The sequence below is a fragment of the Anabrus simplex genome, chromosome 3 (genome assembly GCF_040414725.1).
Source record: "Anabrus simplex isolate iqAnaSimp1 chromosome 3, ASM4041472v1, whole genome shotgun sequence".
NCBI lineage: Eukaryota > Metazoa > Arthropoda > Insecta > Orthoptera > Tettigoniidae > Anabrus > Anabrus simplex.
The window spans coordinates 233,450,449-233,474,090 of record NC_090267.1 but is presented as its reverse complement, the minus strand read 5'-3'; the positions used below and the strand labels follow the sequence as shown (position 1 = coordinate 233,474,090).

At 39.2% G+C, this 23,642-nt stretch overlaps 1 protein-coding gene across 1 annotated transcript in view; it reads right to left on the bottom strand.

The window, feature by feature from the left end:
- Positions 1-23,642, bottom strand: part of LOC136867180 (proteasomal ATPase-associated factor 1) — a 51,764-nt gene that overhangs the window by 11,955 nt on the left and 16,167 nt on the right. The gene's annotated exons all lie outside the window — the stretch shown is intronic.

Sequence of the window (23,642 nt, the reverse complement as noted above, 5' to 3'; positions counted from 1 at the left end):
TTTCGGAGGAGTACCAGGTGTATGCATAAGTTTTTGCTGGTTTTTGTAGTAAAGAAATAACTTAATTTTCAAGGGAAGTTCTTTTTTGGTTTTTCAAAATATTGGCCATTGGCTTCTACACACTTTGCCCATCTTTCAGGTAAGTTATGAATACCATGCCAGAAAAACTGCTCGACTTTTGTGGCAAACCATTCGTCAAGCCATTTTCCAACTACCTTGAAATTGCTGAAGTGCTACTCTGCAAGCGTGTGCCCCATTGATGCGAAGAGGTGATAGTTAGATGGCGCCAGGTCGGGGAAGTATGGCGGGTGTGGAAGGATGTCCCATCTAGGCGATTTCAAGGTGTCTTTCACTGGTTTTGCTGAGTGAGACGGTACATTGTCGTGTAACAAAATCATTTTGCTATGTCTTCTGGCCCATTCCAGTCGTCTTTCGATCAATGCGTGATTTAAATGAATCATTTGTTGGCAATAACATTGTGCATTAATGGTTTCACTGGGCTTCAAGAGTTCATAATACACAATACCGCTCTGGTCCCACTAGACACAAAGCATGGTCTTCTTGCCGAAGCAATTTGGCTTTGGTGTTGAAGGACCGGTTTCGCCAGGTGACAGCCACGATTTTCTCCGCTTCGGGTTTTCAAAATAAATCCATTTTTCGTCGCCCGTCACAATTCAGCTCAGAAATGATGTTCTTTTTTGGTGCTGAACCAGCATTTTGCGATTTTCCATTTGCCGTTCATTCAGATCGTGTGGGACCCATTTATAGAGTTTAATGATCTTCCCCATTGCTGTAAACATCTGCTGATTGTTTCTTGTGACACAATTAATGCTTGTGCCAATTGCTGTTGAGTTTGAGTTGGGTCATCATCCAGAGCGCGCACTGTGTTTCACATTGAAATCACCATGTTTAAATTGTCGAAACCATGTCTCACATGTTCTAATCAATAGAGTGTTCACCATATGTTTCTACCAGCAAACGATGACTCTCCACAGCCTTTTTTCTTTTGATTAAATAAGAAAAGCAATGTGTGCCACAAATGTTCTTTTTAAGGAAAAAACGTTGACATGATCACTGAATGATACAACACAGATGCTAGTGTTTGGCAGACTCAACTTGAGTGTGTTGGTAGGTTAATGTCAGACGAACAAACTGACGTATGTGTCAAATTCATACACTGCATACTGTTCGCTGGTGCCGTCTCTTAGTGAAACCGGAAAAGACATGTGCATTCACCTGGTAGACGGTACTGGCAGGCCTCTGAGATGCTTTTCAGCAGCAGGAGGATCTGCTGTGAGGAGAGTATGCTGGCCTTAGAGGAGATGCTGCAGATGGCACTGACACATACTCACCAGATGATGAACATGGTTTCTCATTAGGGAGAGTTTGCTTCTTCCCCACCAGCTTGGATGCAGCTATCATTAACCTTTTGGGGGACTTCCTTTGTTGCACTGGCGAGCATGTTTGGGCTGACCATACCTTCGGGCTTTTGCTCTTTGCAGTATTGTTTGAAGAAGCAACAGCCACTTAGAAGCTTTAACTGGACAAGACTTAGATTTTAAAAAAAAGGATGAACTAGACTGTGTCAGGCTAGGTATTACTAAACTGTAGTCTATATGCCTAGCAGGGACATTCGTGGCATTGAATCTCTTGCGAGCTTCCCGGAAAGAATTTCTCCCAGATCTTCTTCCCCTTCAGGTAAACAGAACAGTTCCTGTCCCAAGGAGAATGACGCCCAGAGCAATTTGTGCACACGTTAGGGAGCGATGATTCCTCATAATGAGACTGTCTACCACAAGCGCTGCAGATATGCCAGATCACCTTGTTCGAGCACTGGGATATCATATGCCTGAACCTTTGACAGTAGAAACACCACACTAGAGGTGGAATATATGGCCTGGCATCAAAAGGATAACTTGTTACTTTAACCCTTTTGTTCACATTGACCTCAACTGAGGACATTGCTTTCAACTGCTCTGAATTGTCAGGTATACCGAGGTAGCAGCCTGAAGGTGTGATACATCTTTATTCTGAAATTCCTTGATTCATTCATTTCAAATTTGTTGGTGTCAACTGGACCAGCTATGAAATAAAGCATAAGGAAATCAACCATGGCTGCCTTCTCTAGTAAGTAGAGTGGTGACTATTACTTACTGACATCATATGGCTGTCAATAACTTCAGGAATTTTAAAATTATTAGTGGCCAACATAGCTGAAAACATAACCTTCATGTTGGTTTGTTTTGTGATTTTCAGAAACCTAAAAGAATGCAAAGCAGTGTAAACTATTCTCATTTGAAGACAATGTGTTACAAGGGAGCAAACTATACAGAAAATAACTTGCACCTACTAAACCAAGAAACACATTGTATTCTATTCATGCAATATCTTATGTACTTTTCAGTGTTCAGTGCATATGATATACTAAATCTGATTGAGAATGGAGCTGGCCCTGCAATCTAGGGGTAAGGAGTCTGCCTCTTACCCAGAGGCCCTCGATTAGACTCCCGGCAACATCAGTTTTTTAAAATAAAACCTAGATCCATTTAGCATACCTGAGAACAATTAAAGAACTATCCAACGGTGAGATAGCAGCCCCAATTTAGAAATCCAAGAATACTAGCCGAAGGAATTCGTCGCACTGACCAAGTGTCACTTCATAATCGACCAATGATCACATGGTAGGCCAACACCCATCAGGGCTGTAGCATAGTGGGGTTTGTCTGTTTTTCCCCCTCTACTAATTAGGCCACACCAAGAAAGAAAAGTTCTTCTACATATTCATGTCAGAATTGGCAAGGCGCTCATAAAACAAAGAAAGAATAATCATAGGACATAAACTTCATGGATCTGATCCGTATTGAATTGTAATCACAATAATAATAATAAATAAATAAATAAATTAATTAATTAATTAATTAATGTCATAATGGTCCACCTTTCAATACTATAATATGCAATATTTTGAATTACATTAACTAGGGACTAGTTTCGGCCTGGGCTGGCCTTAATGTAAAACATCTAATAACTAAACAAATGTACATACACACTATTGACATAAAACAAATGAACAAATATACAATTGACATTAAAAAAATTATGAGTAAATTTGAAAATAAATTAGGCTCTAAATTCTTAGCATCTCGAGTATGCTCATCATCGAGACTCTTTCATGTACTAATATTCATAGAACTGTTAGTTCCATCACTGCTAATCGTTACAATTTCAATTGTAAACAGGAACTGGTAAATGTTGATCCTGTAGTCAATCACCAAATCTACTTGAGTGGTGTTAGCCGTATGCAAGTCATTGGATGGGGCGTCTACCTCTTACCCAGAGGCCCTGGGTTTGACTCCCGGCAACATCAGTTTAAAAAAAAAAAAACCTAGACCTGGACCATTACGACATTAATTTATTAATTATTACTGTGAAGGAAAGAATATGAAAAGCAACAAAAGAGGACGACCGTGAAGAAGCCATCAGCTTGGCAGTGTACAGATGTTGACACTAGGCCTATACGAGAGGTTCCCTTCAATCTAATGGATCACCTGCCCATGCTCAATGGGGGATGCTGGTCACTGCAAATTTGAGATCTGCCCAAGGAAATCACAACTGCACTGTTGAAAATGTGAAGTTCTTTTTTATTCTGACAAAGGAAAGGAACTGTTTCTCAACTTTTCACACAGTGAACTCTTTAATATCATGTATTTCATAACTAATATATATGATTTCTCACCCTACTTCTAGGTGAAGAATTTGCATGGGTGCAACCATTGAGTATTTGTGTCTTCAAATGAGGACATACTGTAATTCCAAAACCAAGTAAAATAAATGAATGAAAATTTGCTCATTACCTAACTGGTGTGTGTGTGTGTGGGGGGGGGGGAAGAAAATAAATCGTAGAAATAAATTGTGAACGAAAGGGTTAACACATTCACTTCCATATCTAACCTAAGTCAAATAGTGAATATTGTTTGTGAGACCGTATCCGACATAAGTCAGGCAAGCTTTTGCGGGGACTAACAAAATTTAAACTAAGCTCCAATCATGTAATTCAAACAAACTATCATATGCTAGATGGGTGATCAACACTTCACCTATTACTGCTATGTACAGACGTGAGGGTCTCCATAAAATTTCAGATTTTTAAGATCGGTACTTTAGGGGTAGTGATCAAGAATATCCAATGATGTACAGCAGGAGTTTGACACAGCACAGCATTTAAATGGCTGGGCTGCCAATTTAAATTGCCCATACAGTAGCTGGTAGTGAATGTGTTAATCTTCTGTGGAAGTACTGAGAGTTTGACAGGTTCATAAGGTTCATAGTTTATCTACATTATAGTCTACAAAAGTTCCTTAATGACGCTCCAAGAACCAGTATGTAAAACAATAACGATTATTCACAAAATGAATTTTGTCCAGCACCTAGACCTTCAACTTAATATTATTCAACAAGCATGCGTCTCCACAAATCTAGTCAACCGATAATAGTTTAAAGACTTTTAATATACCGGGCGAGTTGGCCGTGCGTGTAGAGGCGAGCGGCTGTGAGCTTGCATCCGGGAGATAGTAGGTTCGAATCCCACTATCGGCAGCCCTGAAAATGGTTTTCCGTGGTTTCCCATTTTCACACCAGGCAAATGCTGGGGCTGTACCTTAATTAAGGCCACGGCCGCTTCCTTCCAACTCCTAGGCCTTTCCTATCCCATCGTCGCCATAAGACCTATCTGTGTCGGTGCGACGTAAAGCCCCTAGCAAAAAAAAAAAAAGACTTTTAATATTCACAATTTTCACTGTACTATTACTTATTTTTTAACTGTTTACAGTATTTTTAATGTGCCACATTTAGTGACAAGAATTGTAAATATCTTTGTAGGTTTTAATTTTCAGCTGTGTATGACCCAATTGGGCTGAAACATGCCCTGTAAAATATATACTGTATGTAGCTCTTTAATGCGAATAGTGATGAAGTATTGAATAGGTGGAAACTCAAAGTGTCATATTCCTTAAGGAATAAAATCATTTTATGTCAAATATGGAACAGAGAATGAAGTTTATAAGTTGCAATTCATAGCTAATTCAGGGCTAAATGGTCCACTCGATAATGAAACTGATGATGTATCTTTTGTGAATTTGTATATTTCCAAGGATTTTTGTGAATGTTTGCAAACAAACTATCATATGCTAGCCAGATGATTAACACTTCACCTTGCCACTTCACCTAATACTGTTATGTATAGACGTGAGGGTCACCACAAAATTTCAGATTTTTAAGATCAGTACTTTAGGGGTAGTGATCAAGAATATCCAATGATGTACAACAGGAGTTTGAAACAGCACAGCATTTAAATGGCTAAGCTGCCCATTTAAATTACCCATACAGTAGCTGGTAGCAAACGTGTTAACCTTTTCTGGAAGCAATGAGAGTTTGATGGGGATAATGAAATGCACATTGGCAGCATATCCATTATTAATTAACCTTGTGCATAATGTCACAGTTCCTCATATCTTCCATCACCTGTGTTCAAAATTAGGTAGCAATGGAAGATGACTCTGTAGACTTGTTTTAGGGTCTTATGCTTTTTCACTTTGATGGTAATATCCTCAACGTGGTCACACTTCAGCAATACCTCGACTAGGCCGGTGCTATGGCTCTTCAACAACAAACTATCCTTTCTCATTTTCTGGACTTAATCTAGTTCCCCATAAATTCCTTCAATATGTCTCAAGAACATGATCGATTTTACCAGCTTACGATCACTTCTGTCAGCCCTGGTGGCAACCATGAACTTCAGAGTGTTACCGTTAATTTGTTCTCACCAGTTCTGTTCCTAAGGAGTTGCACTCTGTAGGCAATCAAAATTTAAAAGACTTGTGTGGTGGACCACCCTGGAAAAGCTTGAGTTGTTTCAAAGTCATGCCCAAAAGCATCCTCCCTAAATGCCACCGATTCTGATCACGGGAAGCTTCAGTAGCTGCCACACAGCCAAGGCAATGCCCACCCGGATTGGACGGTATTCCCTGGGTCCAATGTTTAACAATATTGTATCGGTATATAACTCAGAACACATACTGAGGAGTTCCTGCTCAGGCATTCGGTTGTGCAGGGACTTGTCTTTTCAGGTGTATACTACTGCCAACATACATGGCGCCATTCCCACCCGACAGGATGTGGATACCGTCTGGGCTTTTGGGCATAGTCGCACACGTAAGAGGCCCTATCCCAAGCAGCACACAAATTCAAATTTTGAATAAGTCAAACCCTCAAGAGTGACCAGATGGCCACATGACCCCTTTAGTCCCTTTTACAACAGGCAGGGATTACCTGTGGATGTAGTCAAGTACACAGGGAGTCCAATTCATGAAAATCATGCTGCAAACCAGTGTCTTTCCACGGTTCCTCATTAGTCACCCCTTATGACAGCTAGGAGATACCGTGCGAGTATTCTACGCCCTCACCAAAATAGGAGAAATGGATGTAGAAAAATTGGGCTTGATGAAGAGAGAGCCTCTCTATTTGAAGCTGTCAATGTATGAACAAACAAATTCTCTTGTTTTGTGTTTTCATATTTGCCCTTGTGGTGGTGGTGGTGGTGGTTTAAAGAGGAAGTACAACTAGGCAACCATCCTCTATATAACACTAATCAGAGGGAAAAAATGGAAGGGACTCGACACTTCAAAAAATGAAGATATCGGCCAAACGAAAACAAGAGCCACGAAGGGCGTGAAAATGAAAGACTCCCTAGCCCTCGCAATCCTAATAGCGTCAGGGTCGGAAAAAACAAGAGTTGACCAAGAGAGGTCGAATAGGATAGATGAAAGTGAGGAGCTTGGCAAAAGTAAGTGGAAGCAATGCCAAGACTCAGCTAAGGGCCCTGTGGTCACTAACCCACGCTCCAAAGTTCAGAGCCCCTGGGATCCTGTTTAGTCGCCTATTACGACATGCAGGGGATACTGTGAGTGATATTCTACCACCCCCACCCACAGGGGGACAAGTTTGCCCTTGACTCCTTTTCTGATGCTCCCTCCTCCAATGCTGACCTGCCACTGTGTTTATCCTATAGTGATCCTACTCATGTTCGTATCTATATAAAGTATATAAAATAAGAGTTCTATCTGTACATTAATCAGAATTTTAAAATAATGGTATTTCTGTATCAGCCATGTCCACAGTAACAAGAAATTGTCCTTTTCAATTTTCTGTCATCTCTGTCTGTCTGTCTGTCTGTCTGTCTGTCTGTCTGTCTGTCTGTCTGTCTGTCTGTATGTATGTATGTATGTATGTATGTATGTATGTATGTATGTATGTATGTACATCACGAGAAAATGGCAATAGAGAGTTTAATGAAAATTGGGGAATGAGTGTCTACAATCCAGACTATAAATAATTTTATTCACACTGAGTAAAATGGTAATTTAGGGGAAGGCCTGAAATGTAATTCTCAAATATTTATGTTATTAGTGGTCCTAATGATATATACTACATAACTAAAGTTATACAGAATTAAATTTCTGATTATTTATGTCTTTTTACCATACCGGATATGATAACAGACATATTAATGAATTTGGAATTTTTGTTACTAAGTCCATATGAACGCTGACCCAAGACAAAATGGGTAAACAGAATTTAACGAAAATCGGTATGCAAAGTCAGGGAATAAGGAACTACAGTCTAGGCTATAAATAATTTTATTCATTCTGAATGAAATGGTAGTTTAGGGGAAGGTGGTGTTTAAATACCTGTTATTTGTCCTATGGAAAAGTACTGCATAAAAAAAGTTATAGAGAATACAATTTCCAGTCATTTATGTCTTATTCAGTTTTACTCTAGGCCTACCAACTATGATAAGAGTGGTGATGGTGATTATTGTTTTAAGAGGAAGTACAACTAATAACACTAATCAGAGAAAAAAAATGAACGGGGTCTGACACTTCAAAAAATGAAGGTATCGTCCTAAGAAAGAAAAGGGCCACGAAGGGCATGAAAATGAGACTCCCTAGCCCTCGCAATCTAATAGCGGTGGGGTTAGAAAAGAACAAGAGTTGACCAAGGCAGGTCGGATAGGAGAGATGAAAGTGAGGAGCCTGGCACAAGTGGAAGCAATGCAAGGACTCAGCTACGGGCCCTGTTGTCTCCAACCCACACTCCCAAGTTCAGAGCCCCTGGGGCCCCTATTAGTTGCCTCTTGCGACAGGTAGGAGTGTTATTCTACTGCACCCCATGCAAAGGGGGACAACTATGATAAGAGAATTCATGAATTTAGATCAATTTAGACTTTTGTTACTTAGTCCATATCAATGTCAAGCGTTGCTAACTTGGAAATATTGTTCAATCATGTTAACTGGTAATGGTTTTTGTCATGATTGTCTTAAGGTGGAAAAACGCGCGTGGTCATCGGTCCATATAGTGCCGAGCGCATAAGAAAACTCCAGCCAGCTCTTATCCCAGGGTAATTGTTGTTATATTTTTACGTGAATTCAAGAAGATGCCGATACGTAATCAAATATCTAATTGATTTATCATAACTATTGATTGACGTCTCCACCTAATCGGAAATAGTATATTAAGCTATATCTTAATTACTATGATTTATTGACAAAATGTGATGGATAATAGAAGAATGTGAAATAAATGGATTGAAGATCCAAAATGAATTAATTAAATTTTAAGAGATCAATCATTGACATATCATTGTCATATTCGTTGCTTGTTACATTAATTTCGTATTGAAATGAACTAAGGTTCTTTTTTAAACATTACATTTCATAAATAAAAGAAAACAATGGAATAATTGCAAATTATCATGGTTAAAAATTTGGTTAAGTTAAGCAATTAATCATATCACCATAATATAATTTAAATCATTCCAACTGTAATTCTTCCTTTATTTCTTAGGTCAGTTACATTCCTTCATTTATATACGTAGTTTCATAAAAATTAGCTTAAGGAAAAAGATTGGTTTAATATCTGAATAGCAAACATAGGCTAATATTCATTTAAGATAATAATATTAATTATCATTGCATCATGTGTCAAATTAGTCTCCAACTTAAATAAAATATACATCATAAATAACAAAACAAATTCTTAACTAGGAGCCTACATTCGACAAATTATTACATCACTCGCGAGAAACTAATGTAAACTGATTCATTTCAAAGACACAATCGCCCTACCATCCTTCATCAAATGCAAGCAATCTACAATACATATTACCTAGCAATCTTATTGAATTCTCTATGAAACTTATCTTTTTCCTTTAGCCATCAGGATTATGTTGTTTCGCCAATAGCCATCAAGACGTTGCAGGGAATGTTGCTCTTCGCTGGATTGACCCCAGACTCTTCTCCGTACAGACTCATGGCAGGCTTGTCTTGTGCAATTAGAAGAATCAAATACACAGATGACATCAGCTGAAACATTATATCGTTGTCGAAGCCCTCTAACATTAGTATGTCATTAATAGTCAAGTTTAATATAGGCTCTTCTTTTTAAATTACGCAGACCTCCAAAATGTCTACTATAACCTTAATTTCTTACATTCACTACAATTGCTAAATGAATTGAATTGTTGCGTTGCATCGAATTTTTCTTCTCTGAGCCAAGGCCTAGTCTTTGCCTCTTCTTAGCGTTTGGCTTATTCAACTTTTGCTGTATCTTACGTATTTGACACAAATATTTTACTAATAACGTTGGATTTATAAGTAGTTCTCTCGTATAAATGTGTCCAAGATCTTCTTTCTTTACTTCCATATAATTCTCAATGTTATATGGCGTGGCTTGCTTCTTGATTGATTGCGTACGCTTTCTACAAGTGTCTGTTCATTTGTACATTTTTTTGTATAGTGTTAGCATTAACAATTCAAACTCTATTTTGTCATATGCACTGCCATCATGATCATGACAGTTTCGTCTTTGCGCGATGCCGTATTTCTTTGACATTTTATAACTTTATGGGTTGTATTTAATTTCATCACCGGTAATCGCGTGCAAATCGACTCTACCAACTTACTCCTAGAACAATGAAATGGCACAATATCGACAAGGAAAATGGTGAAGATGATTACATAAATGAGAAAAGAAGTAAGGGAACGATCGCTTGAAGAATAAGACAAGAGTGAGTCATTAAATAAAGGACTCCCTTTACATTAGATACCCTAATATCACAGAGTTGAAAGAAAAATAAAGGTGAATGCCTACAATATCAAAAGCTCATAAAACTGATCAACAATAACATTACATTGACCATTGTTTTTTGTGATATGCTTTGTCTCTTCTGTTGCCACACATCTTCACTAGATGGATTACTGCTGCATATCAAGTATAACAGCCTGCCTGAATACTGGCAGGAAATAGCTGGGGAGTTAGATAACTATCTTCTTTAGCACGCCATTCCTCTGGTTCAAAAATTTTCTGATACTACGGGTATGTAACACACTGCTTCATCACAGTAATTCAGCTATTCGATCCCTACTCTGAGGCGCTGTTTGGAATGAGCGGTGTGCACACTTAAAGGGATAATAGCAGAAAGTGGAGAATTAAAATTAACCTTAACAAAAGTAATACCAACTTCTTCTTTAAACGATTAAGACCTGACCCCCCCTCCACCGGTCTTTTTCGGCCAAGTGATTCAGTGGACAAATAAAACAAAATACTTGAGTGTCACTTTGGCCAGAGGTATGACCTTTAAAGAGCACACTGATAACATTTCAGCACAGGCACGCAAACATCTCTCAATTATTATTCCCCTCATGGAAGCAGATTAAGGACTAAATCTAGAAAACAGACTCACCTTGTATAAGTCCTCCCTCAGGCTAATCCATGAATATGCCACTTTAGTCTGGGGTATGGCAGCTATAACACATTTAGATAAAGTTCAGCGCATCCAAAACCGTGCACTGTGCCTCATCTCAGGAGTCCATGGGTTACAACAAAATCGTGACATCTACACTGAGCTCAGGATTGATGCAATTAGTACTAGAATTAAGAAGACTACCCAAAAATTATATTCTGGACTAAACTCAAAACATAACACCCTTATATCATTTCTGCGCAACTATATCACCAAAGATCTCAAATATAAGAGGTCCAAGGTTATCCTAGACTAAGTCACCCACAGTGGGTGCAGGTCACATCCTGAGCAGTACGATTCTGTTAACCAGGGCCTCCACATTCCATATACTGTACATGCAGTACATTAATACATTGCAGAATTAGCACTCAAACCCCTAACTGGGTTGAAGGGCTATAATTCTCGACAGATTTGCACGCTATCGAGAGATTGAGGCATGAGGCATGGAGTGTTCATGGCTGTCTGAGGTCTGGTCATCCCAGCTCTGGTACTTTGGACTGGCAGTCTAGTACTGTTCATTAAAAGCAAGAAAATGCGTGGTTTTTCATTTGATCGAGTATTTTATATGACACCGTTGCTTTTAATCATAACATTCCTACTGACTTCACTGTAATGACTTATGTTGATATCAGATGGGAAAACTATACAATCTTTCTGAGGATGTAAAAAGACAGGTGGAGAGTGAGTGTCTGTCATTATAATGAAAACTGCTCAACTCAACTGTGACTGGCAGTAGTATGACATGGTTAGAAGAGAAGAGATATGTCAAGGGTTGAATAGAATGGAATTGTCACGAGAAATGCAATTCAGGATTAGAAATATGTACAACAAATGTCTGAACTGTGTTATAATAGATGGCAAAAAATCATAATTGTTCAGAACAGACACAGGAGTTCGATAAGGAAGTGTACTTTCACCAGTGCTCTTTAATATAGTGATGGACAACATTATGAGGAAAGTTCGCCAAGGGTCAATAGCAAATGATATGAAAGAGCATATGCAGATGATATAATGATATGGGAAGAAAATGAACAAAAACTGGAAGAACAACTAAATACCTGGCAGAGGGCAATTGAAGAAGCAGGCATTGAAATAAGTTTAACGAAAAGTGAGGTAATGAATCAGTAGAGAAAACAAAAAAATGAAGGATGTTAGGTGTAATGGAAAAATTCTTAAAGAAGTAGATGCTTTTAAATACCTAGGAAGTAAGCTAACTGAGAAAGGAAACATCAAGGAAAAAACTTTGGAGAGGATAGGAAAATGCTCAAAATTTTATTACTGTGTATCAGACATAATCAGAAATTGAAAAGTACATACCAAAGCAAATATCATGATATATATAAATCATATTATTTGCCAAATCTCAACTCACTTGAAAATAATACAATCAGTACCAATATCAGTGAAAAAGTGCCCTAGATAACGTTCTTGAATATAACCACAAACCAAACCCCATGGCGCAACAGTCCCAAAGGGCCATGACCTAGCAAGCGACCGCTAATCAGCCTAAAAACCTGCAGATTATGATGTGTCGTGTGGTCGGCTCAATGAATGGACAGAAATCACCGGATAAGAGGCAGGCACGCTACCCCTATGCTGCGGGGCCGGTGTTCTTGAATATAAAACTGAAATAATTTCTGATATGCATGATTGTACAGCCTGTTATTTCAGCACACAAACTTTCTGAAAACAGTGGAAAGGCACAAGTTAGTGAATACAATTAGAGTTGCATCAATTATTATTATTATTATTATAATTCAATTCAATAAATTCAATAAAACTCAATCAAGGGACTACTACAAAACCTTCAGAAAACAGCTTTAAAAATATGAACGCCCGACCCTACTGATGGTAAGCTGGCCCATAACAATGAAGACAATGCAGAAATTCTGGCTAAATATTTCAACAAGTTTCTAAATTGTGAGGAACCTACAGAACTCCTTCATTTGGACACCAACATCCCAATAAAAACACCACCAAAAAACATCAATCCCCATGCATTAAAGGAAGTTTACTAAGCTCTGATTTTTTTTAAAAAAAACTACAAAGCACCAGGAGCAAAATTTGCCCTTCATCAACAACTCGTCTCTATCTGGATTAATGAAGAACTGCCAGAACACTGGATAACAGCCCTCATTCACCCACTGTGCAAAGAAGGAGACAAAACCGACCCTAGTAACTACAGGGGAATCTCAATCCTAGACATAACATACAAAATATTTTCAATAATCATCCTTAATAAGATAAGTTTACAACTTGAGAAAGAACTAGAACAATATCAAGGAGGTTTCAGACCCTGGAGGAGCTGTCCTGATCAGATCATGAGTCTTAAGTTGATAATGGACTATAACAGGAGAAGAACCAGAGATACGGTGATAACATTTGTAGATTTCAAGAAGGCTTACAATTGCATCCATAGAGAATCTCTGTTTACAATTTTGAGACACCTTGGACTACAACCCCAAATTAATAAACATGATAAAACTGACTCTCACTAACATCAAATCAAAAGTGATGTTTAGGGGTGAAACATCAGAGTCATTTGAAATTAAAACTGGACTACAGCAGGGAGATGGGCTCTCACCACTACTATTTAATTGTGCTCTAGTAATGGTAATGAGGGAATGGTTTAGGAAATGTCCCCCTAAAATAAAGATTGGCCAAAAAATCAAAACAAATTTGCCTGGGTTTTGCCAACGATTTAACATTACTAGCAGTGGATATAAAAGAAGCAAAAACCCAGATATCAGAACTTCAAAACATTGCAAATAAAATTGACCTAAAAATACCATTTGAAAAAACAGAAATTATGCTCCAAAAACCAACACAACTAAAAGAAGTTACCATAAATGGTAATAGAATCAAAATAGTAACTCAATTTAAATATCTTGGAGAAGTAATAAGACATAACCTAAATGAAAAATCTCAATCCAAACAAGAACAAATTGATTAGCTAAAGCACAAAAATTAACATGGGATATCTACAAAAAGAAATGTTTATCAATAAATGCAAAAATAAAACACTACAACATAGTTATAAAACCAGAAGCTACATATGCAGCAGAAATGCTTTTTCACCTGAATAAACAATCAAAGACTGACAGACTTCAGAAAATTGAAAGGAGGATTGGAAGAACCTGCATCAACAAAAAATACCAGAAAAATGGACAGTGGCAGATAATACCTAACAAAGTCGTATACAAAGAGCTAGAACCCATTACAGATACTATGCGTAAGAGGAGAATGGGATTCTTTGGACATATCATGAAGATGCAGGATTCGAGACTTCTGAAACAACTAGTACAACACAATCTCGTCTCAAAAAAAACCACAACAGGATGTAAATGGATCAGAGAAGTAAGAGAGGATCTGAAGAAAATAGGCCTTACAACAGAAGACACCGCAAATAAGATAAAATTGAATACAAAACTCAAGAATACAAACCTCCACTTTACCCTTACACAAAACAAACCAATAACATGCATATTTTCTACCAAGGAGAGGGCACGAAGATCGGAGCATCTGAAGAAGTACTGGGAGGACTGCAAAGCCCGAACAATCCCTTCAAAGAGACCTGAACAATGAACTGACTAAAGTGATCCTATGCGGTCATAAAAGAAGAAGAAAGAAACTATGTAATTGTTTTACTGAAACTTAATAAGCAAGTATCAATGTACCGGACAAGTAAATGTCTCATGATTTCATATCTTTAACTAACTTGATTTATATTAATATGTACGTATTGTGAATGCATTTTTTTTTTTACATCTAAATCTGTATTCTTAATGGAGGTGTTACATGCGGAAAAGCTTTGTGATGATTATGATGATGATGATGATGATGATAATGATGATGATGATTGTTGTTTAAAGGGGCTAACATCTAAGGTCATCGGCCCCTGATGGTACAAGATGCACGACATGGTATGATAATTAAAATTTTAAAATGCATCCACTGACTAGAATTCAAAACAAATGAAAATAAATAATGATGGTGAATTTAAAATAATCAGTAGATCTAATTTGCAATAAAATGAAAGATGATAGGTTATGGTAGAATAAGACATTACCTTAAAATTCAATAATATATCATGCAAATTACTATTTAAAAAACACATTAAAATATACAAACACTTATTAAAACAGAGTCAAATTAATAAAATGTAGTGAACAATAATACAAAGACAAATACGAAACATGACGTTTATATGTGATAAAAAAATCCCACTATCCCTCATAAAATGGATGACGAGGTGTGCTGACTGCTCGTCATCTCGCAGGATGAGGGAGATGGTATTCAGGAGTTTTAGACTACGACGTAGATTGACCAGGTCCATGCACTCCATAAGGATGTGTACCATGGTAAAATGATCTCTGCAAGTACACACCGGAGGAGGTTCTCTCTTCAGTAAATAGGAGTGCGTTACTATCTGTGGCCAATCCAAAGATGATGTAATACCACTGCTTCCCTCCACGAGTCCTGAAGGGAAGTCCTTCACACCTTTGTTGTACCTTTCATCGCTCTCAGCTTATTTGGAGGTGGAGTGGCCTGCCCCTCCATCTCCCAATGGGACAAAACCAAATGTCTCAGCTGAGAGCGAATATCACTTGCTGGAACCTTGTAAGGCAATGGGAGCAATGTAACTACCTCCTTGGCAGCCTTATCAGCTAACTTGTTTCCCTCTACACCCATGTGGCTTGGGAGCCACATAAATGTGATTCTGGTGCCGGCATCCGAACACCCAGCCAGCAAGTCCTGGATCCGCTGCACCAGAGGGTGCCGAGGAAAACAGGTATCAATAGACTGTAGCAAGCTCAAGGAGTCAGTACACAGCAGAAAGTGTCGGCGCTCATCGGACAGTGCATACCGCAGAGCTTCAGAGATAGCCTAGAGCTCTGCTGTGTATACACTACAGGTTTCTGGGAGACCAAAAAGAAACCTATCATTGTAGACAACGAACGCATAGCCCACTTTTGTTTCTGCCCACGAACCATCCGTGTAAATGGCGACTGAACCCGGATACCGGCCGACACCAGATAGGAAGAGCTTCCGATGAATCGAAGTGTCCGTGTTTTCCTTCGGACCAGTGTGCAGATCCAGGATGATTTCACGTCGTCGTATTACCCATGGAGGTACCCCACTATGTTGTCTGACAAGGCAAGGAACCGAAGGTACATGAAACAATCTGTGACCGCTATCCAAGCGTATTCCAACTGGCCGCGTTGCTTGAGGATAAACAGCATACAGCCGACAGTTTCCATTGTGGAATACTTAAGGATAGCTTGGGTGAAGTGGCATCTGCCACAAATTTGCAGCATAGGATAGAAGCATTTGTTGGAGTCTCAGGTGTAAAGGTGGCACACCAGATTCAGCGAGCAGGCTAGGCAGTGGGGCTTGTACGAAAAGTTATCGTTGCCAACCTAACCCCACCATGGTGGATGCTATCCAGTTTCGCAAGGATGCTTTGCCTTGCTTATCCATATGCTGCCCTGACGTAGTCTAACCTGGATAAAATATATGCCCTATAAAATCGTAGGAGCAGGGTGCGGTCAGCCCCCCAATCAGTACTGCTAAGAAACTGCAAAATATTCAACTTCCTAGTGCCAGGGCATCTCAAAAACGCCCAAAATCACATACGTGCAAACCGAGACGCAGAGACTCTGTGCACTGTGCATCGGTCCGACTTGACTCGGCTCGACTCGGATGGTGTAGTGTGCTCAGAGCGACGAAGCATTCGGTGATAGACGGCTTGTTTATCAGTGAAATAGTTAAGTGGAAGACAATAACATAATAATGGAGCAACCTGTTTCGATGAAAGCAAAGACTTCCGAAAATCCATTTCAATTGAACTGGGAACTTTCGTATCTTTTCCTCAGTCTGTGGAACAATAATTACTTGATCGTAAAAATAGATCTATTTGTGATAGTACATATATCACACCCCCGAATTATATGTACAAGTTAGAGATATTATTGTCAGTATTCGATTTATTATTATTATTATTATTATTATTATTATTATCAGTATTTCATTTGTATATTTTGCCATTTATATTGGTAAGCTGGAAGATATCCACATATGTAGGTATGAGTAATTTGTTTTGCACGAGTGGGAAAACATTGCTTTAATAACTCTAGTAATTTGGTTGAGTCATATGGCTACCCCAGTGTTTGTTGTGATGTACTTGTGTCGGGAAATTCATGAGTCATGTATATATCCCAGCCTGATGAGATGAGCTTGTTGTTGTATTAGGAAAGTTTGGTGACTCATGGAATATACCCCAGAGTTTGTTATTGTCTTGGGAGGAAGAAGTAGTTGAGGGCTTGGTCTTGACTAGAGATCACTCCTGATTGGCTGGTAAGCACCAATCCAGACGTATCATCTGAGAGGAGGGGGATGTTGATGTCTATAAAGGTTGATCATACGGCGGCAACCAGGGACATTGTAAGGGTGATTGTAAAGGAACGAGAAGGAAGACAACTACAACCAGTAACACTGTATGAAGGAACGACAACTGACACACTGTACGGGAAGGAAGTGGTGCTGATACACGGTACTGGAGTGACACGGCTGCAATGGACTGGACTTCAAACGTTCGTGGAGCGTAGTCTTGTTATGTTCGTGGAAAGTGGCTGATTGTGGAGAGTGCTTGCGCATTAAGTATTGTAGCACTTGTGGCGGCATAGCATTATATGTTGGTGAAAGCTATCTCAGACTTTACAATGCTTAGTAAAGCTAAAGGTTCCACCTATTCAAAACGAAAAGCCTATCTTTATAAGAGCTTACGTATTAAAATAGGGAAATTGAGCAAGGATATTAACTTTATTAAAAAGTGTATTGCAAACAAATTAACTCCAAAATTTCTAAAGAACAGGAAGTATGTTTCAACACATCAAAGAAAGGTACAGGAAAAAACCAACAAACTTTGACTTCAAAATGAATTGAAATTTCTACACAAGAAAAAATCCTTTTTAAATAACCGATTATATGAAACTCATCTCGAAGTAACTAAATTATTACCAGCTGCACAGTGGAATATTTTCCAAAATACAGTACAAAATGCATTAAATAAAATACTTTCCCAAAAAGAAAACACGCTAGATAGAAAATTCCAGACTCTTCTCAATGAAACCAACTCGAACAAAGCGCCATCTAGAAACACATCCTTATATAATATACAAACTCAAAGTCTACCTCAAAATCTAGCCCAATTTCATCAGCCATTTGTGAACCTATCAAAAGTTAACTTCGACCAAGAAGAAATAATAATGCTCTCCAAAGGACCTAAACATAATTGGCCTAATTACAACATCGCCAATAAGGCTAAACAACTAATTATCGAAACAGAAGCAGCCATCAGTAAAATGCCTACAGACATTCAAAACGAAGTTAGGTATTCGTTATTAAACCAAAAAAAAAAAAAGTATTGAATAGGTGGAACCTTTAGCTTTACTAAGCATTGTAAAATCTTGAGTCAATACGGACAAAAAATGTTTTTAATACTAAATATCTCAGACTTTCCATAATGTATGTTGAGGATCGACAGACGTGTGTATATATCTTTACAACAAGTGTTAAAATATGTGAACACAGTAGTACAAGGTACAGTATCTGTGTGATGTGATAACTGCCGATTATGAGAATCGGTAAGTCGAATTGATATAGAGACAGTGAAGGGTATTTATCTTCATACATGTACATTGTTCATCGGACTATCTACAAATGGTAGCTTAGTTCTCGCTTTCGTTTTCCCACGATTTTCATTATTGTTGTTGTTGTTGTTGTAAATATGGAGTCTTCCAGCAATATTTTATGTGTGTATTATATATATAATGTTGTATGTTGATGAGGTGCTCATGCACGGAATTTGTTAAGAATATAGTTAGCTATTTTAGAATCAGTGTTATTGATGAACCTAGGTGCAGTTCCTACCTAATTAGTCGTTTTCAGGAGGTTAGGTAAGGCCTGCAGCAGATGTACCAGTACGCAGCATTATGTACACGCCCTGGAATATACAGTTTATCATGCTCTTATCTAAATTCGAGGGATCCATTCTGGTAAACTCTGGCGCCCGTACTACGGACATTTCGGTTAATTATGCTTATTAATTTTATTAAGTTTTCGAGTAATTTTATTTATATATTTTTATTCATGATTTTATTTATCAGTATTCATCAAAAAGTTACATATTTTTCAATGCAAACGCTTTGCTTGAATTCTACAAGAATTTGTCGAAGGATGATTTTCCTAAGCTGCATCCAGACGCAGCTAAGATTTTCTGTATGTTTGGTTCCACATGCATATGTGAAAGCTTTTTTCTGTTTTGACTTGTATGGAAACTAGATTGTGTGCAATTATTTCTGATAGTAATTTAAAGAACGCTCTCAGTATTGATGTCAGCCGATCCCTTGTTCCAGATATTACTGGTATAACTGCAAAGAAAAAGGAAAAGAAGAGCTAGAGAAGATAAATTGTGTGATCAAACCAATATGAAAGAAGAGTTTTTAACACGTGTAACATTGTCCCATACAACAGAGTGCCTCCGCTCAATGCACATAAACATTTCGCAGTGAAGGAAGAATCAGTGGGGAAGGTGAAGAAGACAGAGACGGGCCGAACGGGTGAGACAGATGTAGGGAAAGAGGAGTGGAGGTTTGCACTCTGGTCAACATAGTGAAGTTGTCTCCTGCAGCACAATGTGCAGTGCAGTGCACTGGCGCATGCACCCTAAGAGGCCCTGTCTTAGTGCATTGCACTTTTAACTGCCGCACACGTGGCTTTCACGATAATTTGCTATCGAAAAAGAGCTCAAGAAATCGGTAAGTGTCAACTACAGGAAGAGAGAAATTTCCTAAATAAAGCTCAGGATGCGAGTGAAGAATGCGATTCTGGCAAAAGTGTACAGCATAGATCTTTGCGGTTGGAAACCGAAAGCCATGTTCTAAAGTCCACAATTCCACTCTCCTAATGGCTTGCTGTAATTGTCTCTCTGCGACTGCCATACTGTTCAGTTGTAATGCAGAGCAAAATCGTCCACATATAACGATGGTATTACTGCTGAACCAGCAGCAGCGACAATACCGTTTATGATAAAGACGTTGATTCCCATAGGGAATCTGAAATATTTGTTCCGAATGAGTAAATTTATAATACCAATATAAATGGTCCGTTATTGGACATTATAAATTTTCCAGCTAACTCATTCCTGGTTGCCAGTGTTTCGCCCTCGTGTGCTAGGCTGGGCTCATCAGTTGGTACCTAGCACACCTACCAAGACGCCGACTAGTGCATACCGTGGAGGCCACTGCGTAGGCAAATTGTAGCCACCGGCCAAGCTAAGCAGGCATCAATTTTTGATAATGAGACAAAGTGTCTAATAGTGCATTAGCACTGCCGGTGGCTACAATTTGCCTACGCAGTGGCCTCAACGGTATGCACTAGTCGGCGTCTTGGTAGGTGTGCTAGGTACCAACTGATGAGCCCAGCCTAGCACACGAGGGTGAAACGCTGGCAACCAGGAATGAGTTAGCTGGAAAATTTATAATGTCCAATAACGGACCATTTATATTGGTAATACCGTTTATGGCAATCGTGTACAGAGTGACACTAAGAACCGATCCCTGCGGGACTCCATTTTCATGAACGTGGTATTGCGATTATGCCCTCCCTACTCGTACATGGAATAGATGGAGGAACAAAAATTCGCAAAAAAATACCAGCAAGTTACCTCGGAATCTCCATTGACGCAGGACTGAAAGGATACCATATCGCCATGTGGTGTCATAGGCCTTTTCTAAGTCAAAGAAAACAGCCGCCAAATGCTGTTTGCAGAGAAATGCATCCTGGATAGAACTCTCCAGACCTACCAAGTGGTCACTGATCAAGCGAGCGGCTCAAAAACCACAGTGGAACTCGGACAATAGTCCCTGTTTCTCCAGACAAAACACAAGTCGGTGATTTACCATCCTCTCAAATAGCTCACACAAACAGTAGGTAAGACAAATAGGTCTGTAACTTCCTGCATACTTAGGGTTTTTGTCAGGCTTGAGGACAGGAATGACTATGTCCTCTCGCCACTGAGATCGAAACTCATCCTCTATCCAGATTCGGTTGAACACACGAAGGAGATATAACAGACTATCCTCACTAAGGTACTTCAACATCTGGTTATGGACATTGTCTGGTCCAAGAGACGAGTCCTTGCAAAGCGCTAAGGCGGTGCGGAGTTCCCATTCCATAAAGGGCACATTACAATCCTCTAAAGCTTGAGTGGCGAAACTAAGGTGATGACGTTCTGCGTCCCTCTTCAGAGCGAGGAAATCACGATGGTAATTCCTGGAGTCAGACACATCCTTGAAATGACTGGCCAGATGGTTAGCAATCGAGAGTGGTTCAGTGACGATACTGCCTGAAATGGAAATTCCCAGTACAGAAGATGATCCTTGAATATCCCAAATACGTCTAAGTTTAGTCCACACTTGAGATGATGGAGTATGTGACGTCATAGACGACACAAATCTCTCCCATGAAACTTTCTTACTCTGTCAAATAAGAATTCGCGCCTTAGCACAGAGTTTCTTAAATGTTGCCAAACTGGCCACAGTAGGCTGCCTACGACAGCGTTTATGAGTGTGACGGCGTTCTTGGATAGCTGTTGAAATTTCTTCGTTCCACTAAGGAACGAGTTTTTGGCGAGGAGTCCCTGAAATCGATGGAATGAACTCCTCAGCAGCAGCAAGAATAACTTGTGTTATGTAATTGAATCGCCATCTACGCTCCGCCTGGTCAAGTCATAAAAGACAGCTAGTGATGTGAACTTTGGCCAATCAGCATGTTTAAGAATCCATCCAGGAGGAGCCTCGACGGATTTCTGTTTCAACAAAGTAAGAACAATGGGAAAATGGGCACTGTCACAGAGATCATCGTGTGTATTCCACCAAAACAGGGGAATCAGCATTCGGCTGCAAAGACTGATGTCTGCGAGAGTACGTGCCGCAACGTACACTGAAATGAGTTGGTTCACCTGTATTCAAAATACATAAATCCAGATCTCTTACTAATGTTTCCAACTCTCTTCCCCAGCGGCAAGGCATTTCAGAGGCCCATATAAGGGTGATGGACGTTAAAATCTCCCAATAGGAGGAATGGAGATGGAAGCTGAGCTATAAGATCAGTTACATCATGTATATTAAGAGGCTGGCCTGGTGGAAAATAAACATTACACTATGACAGGCAGTGGAACACGAACTGCTACAGCCTCCAGCGCGGTTCTTAGTGGAACCTCTTCACTGCAGGTATCAGAACGGACAGAAATGCCAACGCCACCGGAAGTCTAGTTAGCATAATGTTGTTCTGTCAAGTATAGTCTGAAATTATTAAGACGTCTTCGCTGTTGACTTTCCGCATAATGCGCCGGACGTGTGTCAAGCCACAGTGTTTCATTTCTTCCATCAACTCATCGTCAGTGTTCAAGATGAGATCACAGTGGAAGATAACTCCACGAAGCACATTCAAGGTGTTGTGCTCCTCCACTTTGACGGGATTATCACCAAGGTGGTCAAGCTAACAAACACTACTGAGCTAGGAGGGAGTGTAATTGATCTGATGATTAGTTTGGGGGACACATGGGAGAAAATTACCAGGATAGAAGTAGTGGACTGGGCAGAATCCTCTTCCTCCCCAGTATATATTAAGTAGGGAAGAGAAGGAGGAGGAAAAGGATGGTTGAGGAAAATTAGAGAGGTGTACGAAACTGATGAAATATAAGAGGTCTGAAAAGATCAAGGAGAAATTGAATACTTGTTTTACGGAAAATTACTTCCAAATTATTAAGAGTGGTATAAACATAGCTTTAGGTGGTAACAAGGTGGATTTGGCATTAGAATTAATAGAAAAACCTATCAAAACTATAGCATATGTGAAATGAGGCCTAGGAAGCAAAAATGAATACGGAGAGGGTTGGTATAAAAAGGGATGTGAAGAGAAGAGAAGGAAAGAGTACTGAAGATATATGGGAAGCAAGGGGGGGAAAGGAAAGAAAGAGGAGTTTTTTAAGCTAAGAAAACGATATAAAGCCATGTTACGAGAAAGGAAGAAAGAATGGCAAAAGGAACAGACTGAAGCAATAAATAGAGAGTGCAGAGAGAATAGGGGGGAGACAAGGTGTGGGACAGAATCAATAGAATAAATAGAAGAAGGGGTATGTCAAGCCTGGAATAAAGCATGAGAGATGGGTGGAATATTTTGAAGGACTATTAGGTGGGGAGGAATTGTGGAGAAGGGAGGGATATGAGGGAGGAATTGGGGAAGAAGTAGACATGTATATACCAGGCTTAGATAAGGAGATAACAGAGGATGAGATATTAGAAGTGTTATTGTGATGCTGGGAGAAATGTGAGCAACCAAATACATCAAGATAGTGACCATCAATGTAGTGACACTAACAGATAAAGTGAAAGAAATTGTAGATTTTATGGTTGACAAAGATACAGCATTGCTGGGAATCAGTGAGACCAAATAGAAAGGGAAAGGTGAGAGGAAACTAAAGAAAGGATACACCTTATACTATAGTGGAGGAAGAGAAGCCAAAAATGGTGTAGTCTCACATTTAGAAATGACCTAAAGGAATATCTACTATACAGTGTTCTCCCCAGAAATTTTTATCAGCCGGGTGGCAGGAATGAGTAGCTGGGTGGGGAATACTATGTAAGAAATGTAAAATGAAAATCCACGTCCTATTTCCAGTTTTAAGCAGCTCAGCAATGGAATGCATGAAGCCGCCATC